Source organism: Pongo abelii, chromosome 5 (genome assembly GCF_028885655.2).
Source record: "Pongo abelii isolate AG06213 chromosome 5, NHGRI_mPonAbe1-v2.0_pri, whole genome shotgun sequence".
NCBI lineage: Eukaryota > Metazoa > Chordata > Mammalia > Primates > Hominidae > Pongo > Pongo abelii.
The window spans coordinates 138,682,389-138,695,948 of NC_071990.2; the positions used below are offsets into that span (position 1 = coordinate 138,682,389).

General features: G+C 42.6%; 1 protein-coding gene across 3 annotated transcripts in view; it reads right to left on the reverse strand.

Moving 5' to 3' along the window:
* Positions 1–11,188, reverse strand: part of IL22RA2 (interleukin 22 receptor subunit alpha 2) — a 30,047-nt gene extending 18,859 nt beyond the window's left edge. For all 3 annotated transcript variants that reach the window (XM_009242288.3, XM_002817405.4, XM_002817404.4), the window contains exon 1: positions 10,797–11,188. The gene's annotated coding sequence lies outside the window, so the exon portion shown is untranslated. The remainder of the gene's footprint in view (positions 1–10,796) is intronic.
* Positions 11,189–13,560: the final 2,372 nt, after the last annotated feature.

The following is a 13,560-nucleotide window of genomic DNA, read 5'->3' on the forward strand; positions in this document are numbered from 1 at the left end:
ACATGAAAGAACAAAAAAGTCATGTTCCATAGTGAGCAGGTCTGTGCAAACCTACCCTTAAAGTCCAAGGAAGCTGAGAGGTCAAAGAAAAAAGCTGACATACCCAGTTTCTTAGAAAGAAACATTTAATAGGGACTTATGAACCGAGCCATGTGTGTGTCCTAGACAGTGGCAAGACAAGATGGTGGACCCTCATGCCATTACCCTGTAGACCTGAAGAAGGAATTAAGGAAATCAACTATAATGTAATAGTAGTAGTAGTAATAGAAATTTTAAAATCTTCTTAAAGTTGCTGCAAAGTGTGACCCCTCCCTTACACTCAAGTTAAAAGGGAATATTAACAGCCTGTCTTCTCTCTGTGGACAGTGGACCTTATCTATACTCCCCAAATCCACATTCCTCAAAGTTTATTACAGGCCCAGTGAGTTCCTGCACGACTGCAGGGTCACAAGACTGATAAGTTTAGGTTGCAAGACATGTCTTTCTCAAAATGTAACAAATGTTGTAATGCTGCCTTTGTTTCTTGCTTCTGTATCTCACTTCCTGCCTCATGTAGTTCCTACCTTAAGATGTTTAAAAGTAGGAAAAGCCCTTTGTTCAGGGCTCAGACTTTCTGGACATGTGTCCTACTGATCACCTTAATTTAGTAAACTCTCCTGAACCTTTTTCGGTCTCTCCAATCTTTGATTGTCCCACAACATTTCCGGGGGCCAGTCCGGGATTGGAGATGGCAGATCTTCTGTCTCCTTTGCCTGTGGGTTAGAGCCCCAGGACATGGGAAATCTGGGGTCCTTGGTGCCACCAGGAGAGTTTTAGCCCAGAAGGAGAACAGCCATTCCACATTCTGGAGCCTTCCTCCAACAGTGCAAATGGAACCAGTGGAAAGGGTTGCAGGACAGTCACAGGAACAGCGCGTAGACGTATGAATCGCGGTAAGGTTTGGGCCCTAAGGCAAGACCCGTCCCATAAGGATGGAAGGGGAGCCTGGTCACCTCCAAGGGCATGACAACTAGTCTGACCCGAGGGGGTTGGGACAATGGGAGAGGCCCATTGATTCAGATGAAACTCACACCCTAACTGACACCAGACGTAAGTGGGGCTGGTGAGTTGGTCAGAAAAGAAAACCATTTTGGGGATGGGGGAGGTGTGTGAAAGTGTGTAAAAGAGATGGTCTCAGGAGAGACCAAGGCAGGGTTGACGTGGGGAAGCACAGATCTCTTAGCGTGGACTGTGTGCTCCCAGGCAAGTGTGGGAAAAACCAGACCTAGGACACTGCATACGGCACATAGGACCAGTTCCACGGCTGCGGCTAGCTGTGACAGGAATTAAGGCATGCTCCTGGCTAAGCAGTGTCTGAACCTCCTGTAATAGGACCCAGTCTGGTGGATCCAAGAGTGAAAGTGAGAGTGAAAGCGCAGCACGAGGGAGGAAATGGGAGGAAAAGTGTCAAAGCCTATTCCACTGGAGTGCGTGCTGAGAAACTTTAAAAAAAGGTTTTAATGGTGATTATGGGGTTAAGGTAACTCCACAGAAACTGAGAACTTTTTTGAGATAAAATAGCCATCTTTTAATGTAGGGTGGCCAGCCGAGGGGACAATAGACAGGGAGATAATTGGCCGAGTGTTTTGGGTGGTCACCAGGCTTGGAGAACAGCCCGGCTACCTGGATCAGTTTCCGTATATTGACTCCTGGCTAAGTGTAATTCAGACCCTCCCTAAGTGGCTGCAGGCCTGCTTTGAGATCTACTGTAAGACTCTGATGGCCAAGAGAAAACCAGGAGCAATAGAAAGAAACTGCAAGGCATCAGAAAAAGAAAAGTCACAGGAAAAGCAGTAAAAACCTGTCCTATAGGCCCCACCTGAAGAGTTAGAAATTCCACCACACTATGCACCAATTTATCCACCTCTGGCAAGGCTTAGACAGGAGGCTGCCCTGGCTGCCTCCGGAGACTCAGACTCAGAAGGAAGCACCCCTCAGGCAACACCACGCAGAGAGGAGCCAGAGCCCTTGACTGAAAAGCCAAGGGAGGAACTCCAGGGTGATGAGGTCGGCTGCCTTAGGTCGGTCCGTGCCCAAGCAATGCAGATGCCACTCTGAGAAACATGGGGACAAATTTATTTGAATGCACAGAATGAAGTCCAAGGGGGAGAACAGCTCTTCGTTTATCAGCCCTTCTCTACTACTGATCTCTTAAATTGGAGACAACATACTCCCTCCTATAGAAAGAAGCCTCGGGCTCTTATAGATCTAATGCAGTCCATTTTCCTAACTCACAATCCTACCTGGGTTGATTGCAAACAATTTTTTCTGTCATTATTTAATATGGAAGAGCACCGTAGAGTTATACAAGCTGCTCTCCAGTGGCTGGAGAAAAATGCACCTTCAGGCACAGGAGATATCAGGCAGTATACACAACAAGCACTCCTGATAGAGGCTGACCCAGGCTGGGACCCTAACCAGTCTCAAGGGCTACAAAGTTTGCAGCGGTATTGAGAGGCACTCCTAAATGGAATAAAGCCTGGAGGGAAAAAGGCCACCAATATCGGAAAGGTCTCAGAGGTCTGCCAGAAGCCAGATAAAAGTCCCAGTGAATTTTATGAGAGGCTCTGCGAGGTTTACCGGCTTTACATGCCACTTGACCCAGAGGCTACATGGAATCAGTGTATGGTTAATGTGGTATTTGTAAGCCAGACACAAGAAGACATCGGAAGTTGGAAGGGTTTGAAGGTGTGAATATTACCCAGCTTATCCAGGTGGCTACTAAGGTGTTTGTAAATCAGAATGAGGAGGCCAAGAGAAAAGCTAGATACAGAGCTAAGGAAAAGGCAGACTTGCTGGCGGCGGCCTTAGTTGGATGAGAAACCGGTTTTGTGAGAGGATGTGGACGTGGTCGCCGTCATGATAGAGGACAAACTAGGCAAAACCAGGAAGCTAAGCCAGGACAAGAGGGCCAACCTAGGCTTAAGAGAGATCAATGTGTGAGATGCAAGCAGATGGGACACTAGAAGAATGAAGGCCAAATTTTCTGGTGCCCTTGTTAGGAAGAGATTTGCTCCAGAAATTGCAAGCACATATCTCCTTTACATCAGAAGGGGACATGACTCTAAATCTAGGTCAAAGAAAAGCCATGATAATGACCCTTACTGTCCCAACAACAGAGGAATGGTAATAATTTGGGTGCCCCACACTGTTGTCACCCTGATGGAGCAGAGGGGGCATCGCTGGCTTTCTAACCCTAGAATGTTAAGATATCAAGGACTTTTGTGTAAAATCCCCTACATAACCTTGGAGACTGTGAATACTCTAAATCCAGCCACACTGCTGCCAATAGAACGGGTGGAGCATGGAAAGCCCCCATTGTGTGGCCCAGGGTATCACTGTTGTATGGAAACTGTGGATGAAGTTTTCTCAAGCAGAAAAGACTTAAAGGACTAGCCCTTAAAAGACCCACATGTTAAATACTTTACTGATGGAAGCAGCTTCATATCTAAAGGTTTATCAGATGGGCTGGATATGCAGTGGTAACACTGAATTCAGCAGCTGAAACCTGCCCTCTGCCGGCCGGAACTTTGGCCCAAAGAGCTGAGATAATAGCTGTCACTAGGGTGTTGCTTTTGGCCAAAGGAAAGACAGTAAACATCTATACTGACTCAAGGTATGCCTTTGCCACTTTGCATGCCCATGGAGCCACATATAAGGAAAGCGGATTGTTAACTACTGAAGGAAAGGAAATCAAAGACAAAAAGGAAATAGAGCAGCTCTTAGAAGCTGTATGGGCTCCAAAAGAAGTAGCAGTCATCCATTGCAAAGGGCATCAAACAGGAGGACGTGACAAGACTAGAGGAAACAGAAAGGTGGACAGAGAAGCCAAAACAGCTGCAATGACAGTGGTTAACTAAGAAGGAAGAGGAAACAGTTACCATGCCCTTATTGGAGCTTCCTCTTACAGAACCCCCTAACTACTCCTCTAATGAAAAGGCTTGGTTTGAGCAGGAAAGTGGAAGTTACCAGAAAGGAAGTTGGTGGAAGTTCTCAAATGGGAGGCTCGCCAGCTATCCCAGAAACAATAGCCCCCGGTTCATCAAACAGTTTCATCAAGGAACACATATGGGAAAAACTGCACTAGAGACTCTTGTAGGACGGCATTTCTATTGCTGAGCCTAACTGCCATCACTCAAGCCACTTATGAGTAACGTTTAACTTGTGCCCCAAACAGTCCACAGCAGGGGCCAGCATGGCCCCCAGGGATTCAAGAAACTGGAGCTACACCCTGTGAAAACCTGCATGTGGACTTTACTAAGCTGCCTCGAGCCGGAGGCTACCGGTACATGCTAGTGTTTGTCTGCACTTTCTCAGGGTGGGTCAAGGCATGTCCCACCAGGACAAAGAAAGCTCGGGAAGCAATCAGAATCTTACTAAAGGACATTATTCCTAGATTTAGACTGCCTGTAACTTTAGGATCAGACAATGGCCCAGCGTTTGTGGAAGAAATAGTACAACAGCTAACACAGAGGTTAAAAATCAAATGAAAACTGCATACAGCTTATCACCCACAGAGTTCTGGAAAGTTGAAAGAATAAACTGGACCCTCGAACAGCTGTTTAAAAAGTTTTGCCATGAAATTCATCTAAGGTGGGATCAGGTGCTGCCCATGGTCCTTCTCTGAGTCAGGTGCACCCCTACTAAATTAACTGGGTATTCACCCTATAAGATAGTGTTTGGCCAACACCCTGATCATAACTCAGATAAAAGGGGATTTAAAAAATTGGGGAATTAACCTTAAGAAGGCAAATGCAAGCCTTAGGTGAGGCCACGCAGGAAATGCAAGGGTGAGTAAGAGGAAGAATACCTGTTAGCCTCACAGATGCAGTACATCCCTTCTAACCTGGAGACTCTGTCTGGGTCAAACGATGGAACCCAACCACTTTAGGGCCTTTATGGGATGGTCCCCATATTGTGATCTTGTCTACACTCACTGCTGTTAAAGTTGCAGGTATCATACCTTGGGTTCATCATAGCCGGCTGAAACCAGCAGCAGCCACCGCCGAGGACCAGTGGACCAGTCAACAAAACCCAGACCACCCGACATGGCTGATCCTGTGGTGAAACCAAGCCACTGCTGACAAGGACAACTGCTCTGCTTTAACCACACCAGAGGCTGGTCGGTCCATGCATGGCTGAAGCTTGAGGAAACATCGAGCCCTGTTCTAGTCACACAAACGGAAGCTGACTAGTCTATGCATGGCTGAAGCCTGAGGAAGTCAACGACACATAAGTAAATGTAGATTAAATTTACAAACATAGTTATACTCTTACTTGTAGTAATTATTTTGCTGTCATGTTATCTTTGCAAATGCTGCCAAGCTTGTTGCCCAGAAAGGTGCCCATGCATAGTATAAGTTTAATCATATTAGTAATACTGAAGCCACTGACACTTTCACCTATGGTTATAAAAGGGGACCAGGATGACTGTCATCACTGTATGATAGAAGCCTGGTCTGGAAAAGGTGTGACTAAAACTCTGTTATACCAGACCTACTATGAGTGTACAGGGACTCATACAGGAACCTGTGTTTACAACCAGACTAGTTACTCGGTCTGTGATCCTGGAAATGGGCAGCCCCAAATATGTTATGACCTAGAGTTCTTGCCCTATGACTTCTTATTTGAAGTCCAAATTTGGTGAACCCTTAATGCCATCATATACAAACCCCACAGAAACTGGGGTCAGTAAACTTGTAAACAAAACGGAAGTATTCACTTACTCGCATAAAGGGCCTGTCTCCATATATTTTGATGCCTGCCAAGCTGCACATCTCTGTAAACTAAATAATATTTGGACCATCTGTAAAAATCTAGGACAAGAAAGAGTCAGCAGCAGAGCCACCAAGGCCATAATAGGAGAGTCCGAAAAAGAGTGCCCTGATTGTGATAATCAGTGGACCACACATGAATTTAACCAGCACCTATACACAGGAAGGGTTGCTCTGTTTGCCAGCCAAGAGGAGAAATAGGGTACACAACTGGAACATGCTACCCACTCAATCTGACAATACTAAAGCCAAATATGCCTTTCTGGACTAAAGGGCATAAAGGATTATAAAGGATTACTAACCTTTGATCAGGCAGGAGATTTCCTAGGACTTGGTATTCCTCTGGTCATCACAAAGAAAACCCAAGGGACTCAAGTTCAACTTAGCCCAATACAACAGTACAGGTTTTATAAATCTTTCAATGAACACTTTAATCCTGAAGTATCAAAAATTCAAATTCCTCCTATATCAACTGAAAATCGGTTTGTCCAGCTAGCCAAAAGTATTGCTAACAATTGAGGAGTTACTTCATGTTATGTATGTGGAGGTGCTAATATGGGAGATCAGTAGCCCTGGGAAGCCAGAGAATTGATGCCACAAGACAATTTTACCTTGCCTGAATTTGTTACAAAATTCAATGCAAATCCAAGTGTTTGGCTATTAAGGAATCCCATCACTGGAAAATACTGTATTGCCTGTTGGGGCAAGTCCTTTCAGAACCAGGTAGGAGAAATAACCTGCCTAGGTCAACAATATTTTGAAGAATCTGAGAACAGAACACAATGGAGAAGCTTTATAGACAATTCCTCTGTGTCACTTTAGTCCCTTTTTGCAGTTCCCAACACTAAATCAATCATGGTACCAATTAGATGCTCCAACTGTTTGGAGAGCACCTGCAGGGTTATATTGGATCTGTGGAACAAAGGCTTATCAATTACTAACCGATAAATGGACAGGGGCATGTATATTAGGAACAATAAGGCCATTCTTTTTGCTACTCCCCCTGCAGCAAGGGGAAGATCTAAGCTATCTGGTCTATGATGAAGGCAGAAAAAGAGTCAAAAGAAATGTGTTTACAAAAATAAGTACTGGGGAAAAAATAAATACTAACATTAAAAAGGACATTGAAATAGGGGGCTGGAAAGATAATGAATGGCCCCCTGAAAGAATCATCAAATACTGCGAACTGGCCACCTGGGCACGAGATGGGTCATGGGGATACTGTACTCCTATTTATATGTTAAACCACATCATAAGGTTGCAAGCAGTTCTGGAAATTATAGTCAATGAAACAGCCCGAGCCTTAGACTTGCTAGCCGTACAGGCGACCCAGATGAGAGATGCCATTTATCAGAACAGGTTAGTACTGAATTATCTTTTAGCTTCAGAAGGGGGTTTGTGGAAAACTGAATTTAACAAATTGCTGCTTACAAATTGATGACAATGGAAAAGCTGTCATGGAAATCACTGCCAGGATGCGGAAGTTAGCTCATGTTCCGGTCCAGATGTGGTCTGGTTGGAACCCGAATTCACTCTTTGGAGGATGGTTTTCATGGTTTGGAGGCTTTAAAACTGTTATACTAGGCTTTGTGGCCATAATAGGTGGATACCTACTGCTTCCCTGTCTCTTGCCACTTCTAATCGGAAGCATCCAATCCACCATAGACTCAGTGGTAGACAGACATACCACCACCCGAATAATGGCTCTGCAAAAGTACCAACCAGTATCCCAAGATGAGTATGTACCCACTCAAGAAGAAATAGCTAACTGTGGTGCTCTTTATTAATCTACATTTGTGTCAAGCACCAAAAGGGGGAAATGAAGAAGGAATTAATGAAATCAACTATAACCTAATAGTAGTAGTAATACAAATATTAAAATCCTTTTGAAGTTACTGCAAAATGTGACACCTGCCTTACACTCACGCTAAAAGGGAATATTAACAGCCTGTCTTCTCTCCATGGACAGTGGACCTTATCTATACTCCCCAACTCCACATTCCTCAAAGTTTATTACAGGCCCAGTGAGTTCCTGCACGACTGCAGGGTCACAAGACTGATAAGTTTAGGTTGCAAGACATGTCTTTCTCAAAATGTAACAAATGTTGTAATGCTGCCTTTGTTTCTTGCTTCTGTAACTCGCTTCCTGCCTCAAGTAATTCCCACCTTAAGATATTTAAAAGTAGGAAAAGCCCTTTGTTTGGGCCTCAGACTAGCTGAGCCGGTGATCACCTTAATTTAATAAACTTTCCTGAACTTTTGGTCTCTTCAGTCTTTGATTATCCCGCAACAGACCCAGGGCTTACATACTACCGGGAAAGGGCCTGCGTGATTCAGAAGGGATGTATATGACAATTGAAGTATGATAACATCAAGGTGGTTTTGACGTACAGGCAGGACTTATGACAAGTATGTGTTCTCATACAAGGAACAATAGATAAACTAGAAATCTTAGAAGCCTTCCTGGAAAAGGATTAATCAGAAGTCAACATGGCAGATTAGCATCTAAAAATGAAGTTGCTTCAGCCTCCACAAGTCATAAAGGTTTTTTTGTTGTTGTTAAAAAAGAGAGGCTGTTTAGATCAAAAGGGGAAATGCATACTGTTTCTATTTTCTCTTGTGTAGTCTCTTTCAAGTTCTTGGTAGAATAGCTCCTTTAGTAAGGAATAATGATGGCTGCTAAGCAGTATCCATCCATCCACCTATCCAATAATATTTCACAAATATTTGCTGTCCTACCATAAACTAGGAATTAGTCTCAGCAGCAAGGATGCAGCAGCAGATAAGACAGACATTGCCCTTGCCTTCCTTAAGCTTGCTTCTCAAGGGAAAAGTAGACAATAAGGAGCTACGGCAGGATTATGACTTCTATTCATCTAACCTTCTCTGTCTTTTTCTTCTCCTTCTTAAATGGGAGACGAAAAGTTTCAGAAGCCAGCTTGCAAAGCCACTTTGCCTCCCACCCTCCATCACAACCATTAACCAAGACTAGAAGGTAGGAGGGGAAGCAGGTAAAATGAAAGTGCTAAAAGGAGAGGGTTGGGTGCTGCTGATGTGGAGGAGGCAGAGTCTTCAAAGAGAAAGGGAAGAATGGCCTTCTGCATACAGACAGGAGCAGAGGAGTTGTTCTTAAGTGTAAACCCTCCATCCCAACCCCATGACCCAGCACCTGTGAACATTTCTAGACACTCGGTTGCCTGAGACTGTGAGGCCTTGGGTGGAGCTGGGGCCACACAGGGAAAACCTTATTCCTGATCAAAGGGTCTTAGAAGAACCCCTATCAGAAATTTCCTCAGAAACCAGATCCCAGTGGACCAGGCCACTATCAATTATCATTTAACAAATTTCAGTTATTGGAGGCAATTGCGATGCATGCTTTCTGAGGCCAGCCCTACATGAAAAGGTTTGTGCGGATAACATCAGGTTACCTAGTGCCTCTGTTCTATGGCAGTCTTCTGAATCCAGGCTTGTATCTCCTCCAACTGAAGTTTTAGGTGATTATAAGGTAGCTTCTGCTTTGAAAGAAGAAACATGCAGCACATTTTATGTTCCCTTTTCACTTCTTCATGCTCCTTAGCTTGCAACCTTCTCAGCATTGTTATTCACTTCCCTGCCAATGTTGCCCACTTCACATTTACTTTGGTATTTAAATGGGGGATGATAATCTGGGTTTGCACTATTGATGTTCAATAGCTTCAGTACCAATAGATCTCATTTTGAAGCAACCAAATTGCTTCAAGTTCCAGCTAAGAATAAAAGGAAAATATTTAAATTCGAGGTTTTATGATGAGAGCAGCAGAGAATGCAATTGAGGTTTCCACTGGGTTGCTGACTTTGTCAAACAAATGAGGGGAAATTAGGGGGAGTGGGATAAGCAAAACATATTTAAGAACTGAATTCTCCCCAAAACATGAGCTTTGGTGCTCTGTTAAATTTCACAAACCAGACCAGTTCTGTCACTGTTCAATTAGCTCTAGTTGTGTAATAGAACCTGCATAAAAGCCAACACTGTCAACAAGGCCTCAAGGTAGATGAAAAGATAAAATTAAATTCTAATTTCCCATCAATCTGGAATCAGAAGAATTTGTACAGAATTGTTTCAAATGAAATGCTGTTTTGTTTGGGAAGTAAGAAAGTTTTAATCACTAGGGGATCTCCACTTTGCCTCCTTTCAGGCATGAAATGCTGGCTTCATTCCCTGCCCTCCCCCTACCTCAGCCCCACTCCGCAGCAGGGAAAGTCCACCTCGACGGTGACAACGGGTATTTCCATCATCGTGTTGACTCTGGAGAGAACTTGCCTAAGCCCCTGTCTTGAACAGACTTGATTCTCTTCTTCCTTTCTTCTTGTGGCTTCCAGCAGACCAAACATTTATCTAATTAAGGAATCATTATTCATTGTTTTTAGGTGTGATATGGAATTTTGGTTATTATTTTTATTATTTTTTTAGAGCTACCTATTATAGTACTACAGATGAAATGGCGTCATGTCTGGGATTTGCTTCAAAATAATACAAAGGCCTGGGAAATGGGGTGACCATCCATGAGCTGATAATTGTTGAAATTGGGTGTCAGGTTTATTATACTCTACTTTTGTATATACTTAAAATTGTTCATAACAAAGAAAAAAGATTTTTAAAGTTTATCTACAAGATGTGGCCAGACACGGTGGCTCACACCTGTAATCTCAGCACTTTGGGAGGCAGAGGTGGGTGGATCATTTGAGGTGCGGAGTTCCGGACCAGCCAGGCCAACATGGTGCAACCCCGTCTGTACTAAAAATACAAAAATTAGCCAGGAGTGACGGTGTGTGCCTGTAATCCCAGCTACTCAGTGGGGCTGAGGCAGGAGAATTGCTTGAGTCAAGGAGGTGGGGTTTGCAGTGAGCCGAGATCGCGCCACTGCACTCCAGTCTGGGCAGAGATAAAGCGAGAGTCCATCTCAAAAAAAAAAAATAATAAATAAATAAATAAAGTTTACCTACAAGATGCTGTTTTCCTTTTGGTAATTTTAATGCCATTTTAGTGTCAATAATAAGATCTAATAATTATGGGACACCATGTTATGTTTTTCCCATATATTGTCTTTGTTAATCCTCTGATGAAGTCTAGGAGACTGGTATTATTATCCATTTGATGTTACAGATGAAGAAACTGAGACATAGATAGAGAGGTGGAGAGAAATTGACCAGGGCTCTATAGCGAGTAGTGGTAAAGTGAGGGCTGAAATCAGATCTGGTTAGCCTCAGGGCCTGAGGAGTATTATAAAACTCCTCTTGTGTTATTCTTTGCTTGTAATAGACATTTCATAAAGGGATAGAATGATGTCAAAGAACATTTGTCCATTGGCTTCTCGAATTGTTTATTCACTCAAACAAATGTTTATTGAGCATCTGTTATATGTCAGGCACTGTGTTAGACATCAGGGATGCAGAAATGAACAAGACTGCAGACCCAGCCCTCAGGGAACCAACAGCAGTTTCTTCAACCAGGTCTCCATAGCAAAGGGCTAAGTGTTTCTTATTGTTTTTCAGAAAAGTGTTTAAAAACTGGTGTTCAGTATGACTTTGGTGCTGTCCATTGAAGGGAAGTCAGAGCAACTGTGTTTCTGCCAGGCCCTTTCCTTCATCCTATGATTTGGTGGGAAGCTGAGCATCTTTTAAAAGTTTCATCATGAATGATAATCTGAATACCACCCTTCTCCCTCTCTGGAAAACTATAGAGCTGTAGAGCCAACAACAGGGAAACAACTTGTTCTTTCTTATTTGCTGGGACCTTAATAACTCCACCGAGTAATATCCATATCCTTTAAGCAGTTCGGCATTCTGGAAATAATTGGCATGCAAAAATTCAAAATGGTTTGTGAACTTGAATTCAGAAAAGAAAAAGAAACATTGTTATTCAAACACAGGTGATAAGCACAATGACTAATCTGAGTTTTTGGACTGTGATCACTAATACATTATTTAAAATCTCCACTCATAGGACGTAGGGCTTCATGAGGTTAACCTTTCCTGCTCTTCACGCTTATTTTTCTGGATAAAAGATGCTATTAATTTTGCTTTGATTATTCTTTAAAAAATTTTTTAAAATTTATTTCTGAAAACCAAAACGTAAAGGAGTGGTAACATTTAAAAAATATATATTTTTTTTATTTCAATAGCTGTGCAATAGTGCAAGTGGTTTTGGTTACATGGATGAATTGCACAGTGGTGAAGTCTGAGATATTATTGCACCTCTTACCCGAGTAATGTACATTGTACCCAATATGTATTCTTCACCCAAGGTCACCTTGAAACCCCTACCAGATATCATCAATCATTATGCCCATGCACCAGTATGTTTGTATGTATTGTTTGATCCTGAAAGGATCTTCATGGCATAACCAGAATCCAACTGGTTTTCACCTCCTCCACTGTACCCATTTGGGTAACCTGCTATCATCATCTCTTGTGTGGACTGTGGCCACAGCCTCCTTACTGGTCTGCCTGCCTCTGTCACTGTTCTCTGCATCAGGTGGAGTGTTCCTATTAAATGTCGGAATAGAACATTTTATTCAGAACCCTGTGATGGCTTCCCATCTCACTCAGATTGAAAGTCAACATTTTGAACTAGTTTACAGTCCCACCAACAGTGTAAAAGTGTTCCTATTTCTCCACATCCTCTCCAGCACCTGTTGTTTCCTGACTTTTTAATGATTGCCATTCTAACTGGTGTGAGATGGTATCTCATTGTGGTTTTGATTTGCATTTCTCTGATGGCCAGTGATGGTGAGCATTTTTTCATGTGTTTTTTGGCTGCATAAATGTCTTCTTTTGAGAAGTGTCTGTTCATGTCCTTTGCCCACTTTTTGATGGGGTTGTTTTGTTTTTTTCTTGTAAATTTGTTGGAGTTCATTGTAGATTCTGGATATTAGCCCTTTGTCAGATGAGTAGGTTGCGAAAATTTTCTCCCATTTTGTAGGTTGCCTGTTCACTCTGATGGTAGTTTCCTTTGCTGTGCAGAAGCTCTTTAGTTTAATTAGATCCCATTTGTCAATTTTGGCTTTTGTTGCCAGAAGTCAGTGTGGCGATTCCTCAGGGATCTAGAACTAGAAATTCCATTCGACCCAGCCATCCCATTACTGGGTATATACCCAAAGGACTATAAATCATGCTGTTATAAAGACACATGCACACATATGTTTATTGCAGCATTATTCACAATAGCAAAGACTTGGAACCAACCCAAATGTCCAACAATGATAGACTGGATTAAGAAAATGTGGCACATATACACCATGGAATACTACGCAGCCATAAAAAATGATGAGTTCATGTCCTTTGCAGGGACATGGATGAAACTGGAAATCATCATTCTCAGTAAACTATCGCAAGAACAAAAAACCAAACACCACATATTCTCACTCATAGGTGGGAATTGAACAATGAGAACACATGGACACAGGAAGGGGAACATCACACTTTGGGGACTGTTGTGGGGTGGGGGGAAGGGGGAGGGATAGCATTGGGAGATATACCTAATGCTAGATGACGAGTTAATGGGTGCAGCGCACCAGCATGGCACATGTATACATATGTAACTTACCTGCACATTGCTCACATGTAACATAAAACCTAAAGTATAATAATAATAATAATAATAATAAAATAAATAAAAAAATAAAAATAAAAATAAAGTATGTCAATAATAAATTAAAAAAAAAAAAAAAAAGAAAGTCAACATTTTTACAGTCCCTTACTAAGCCCT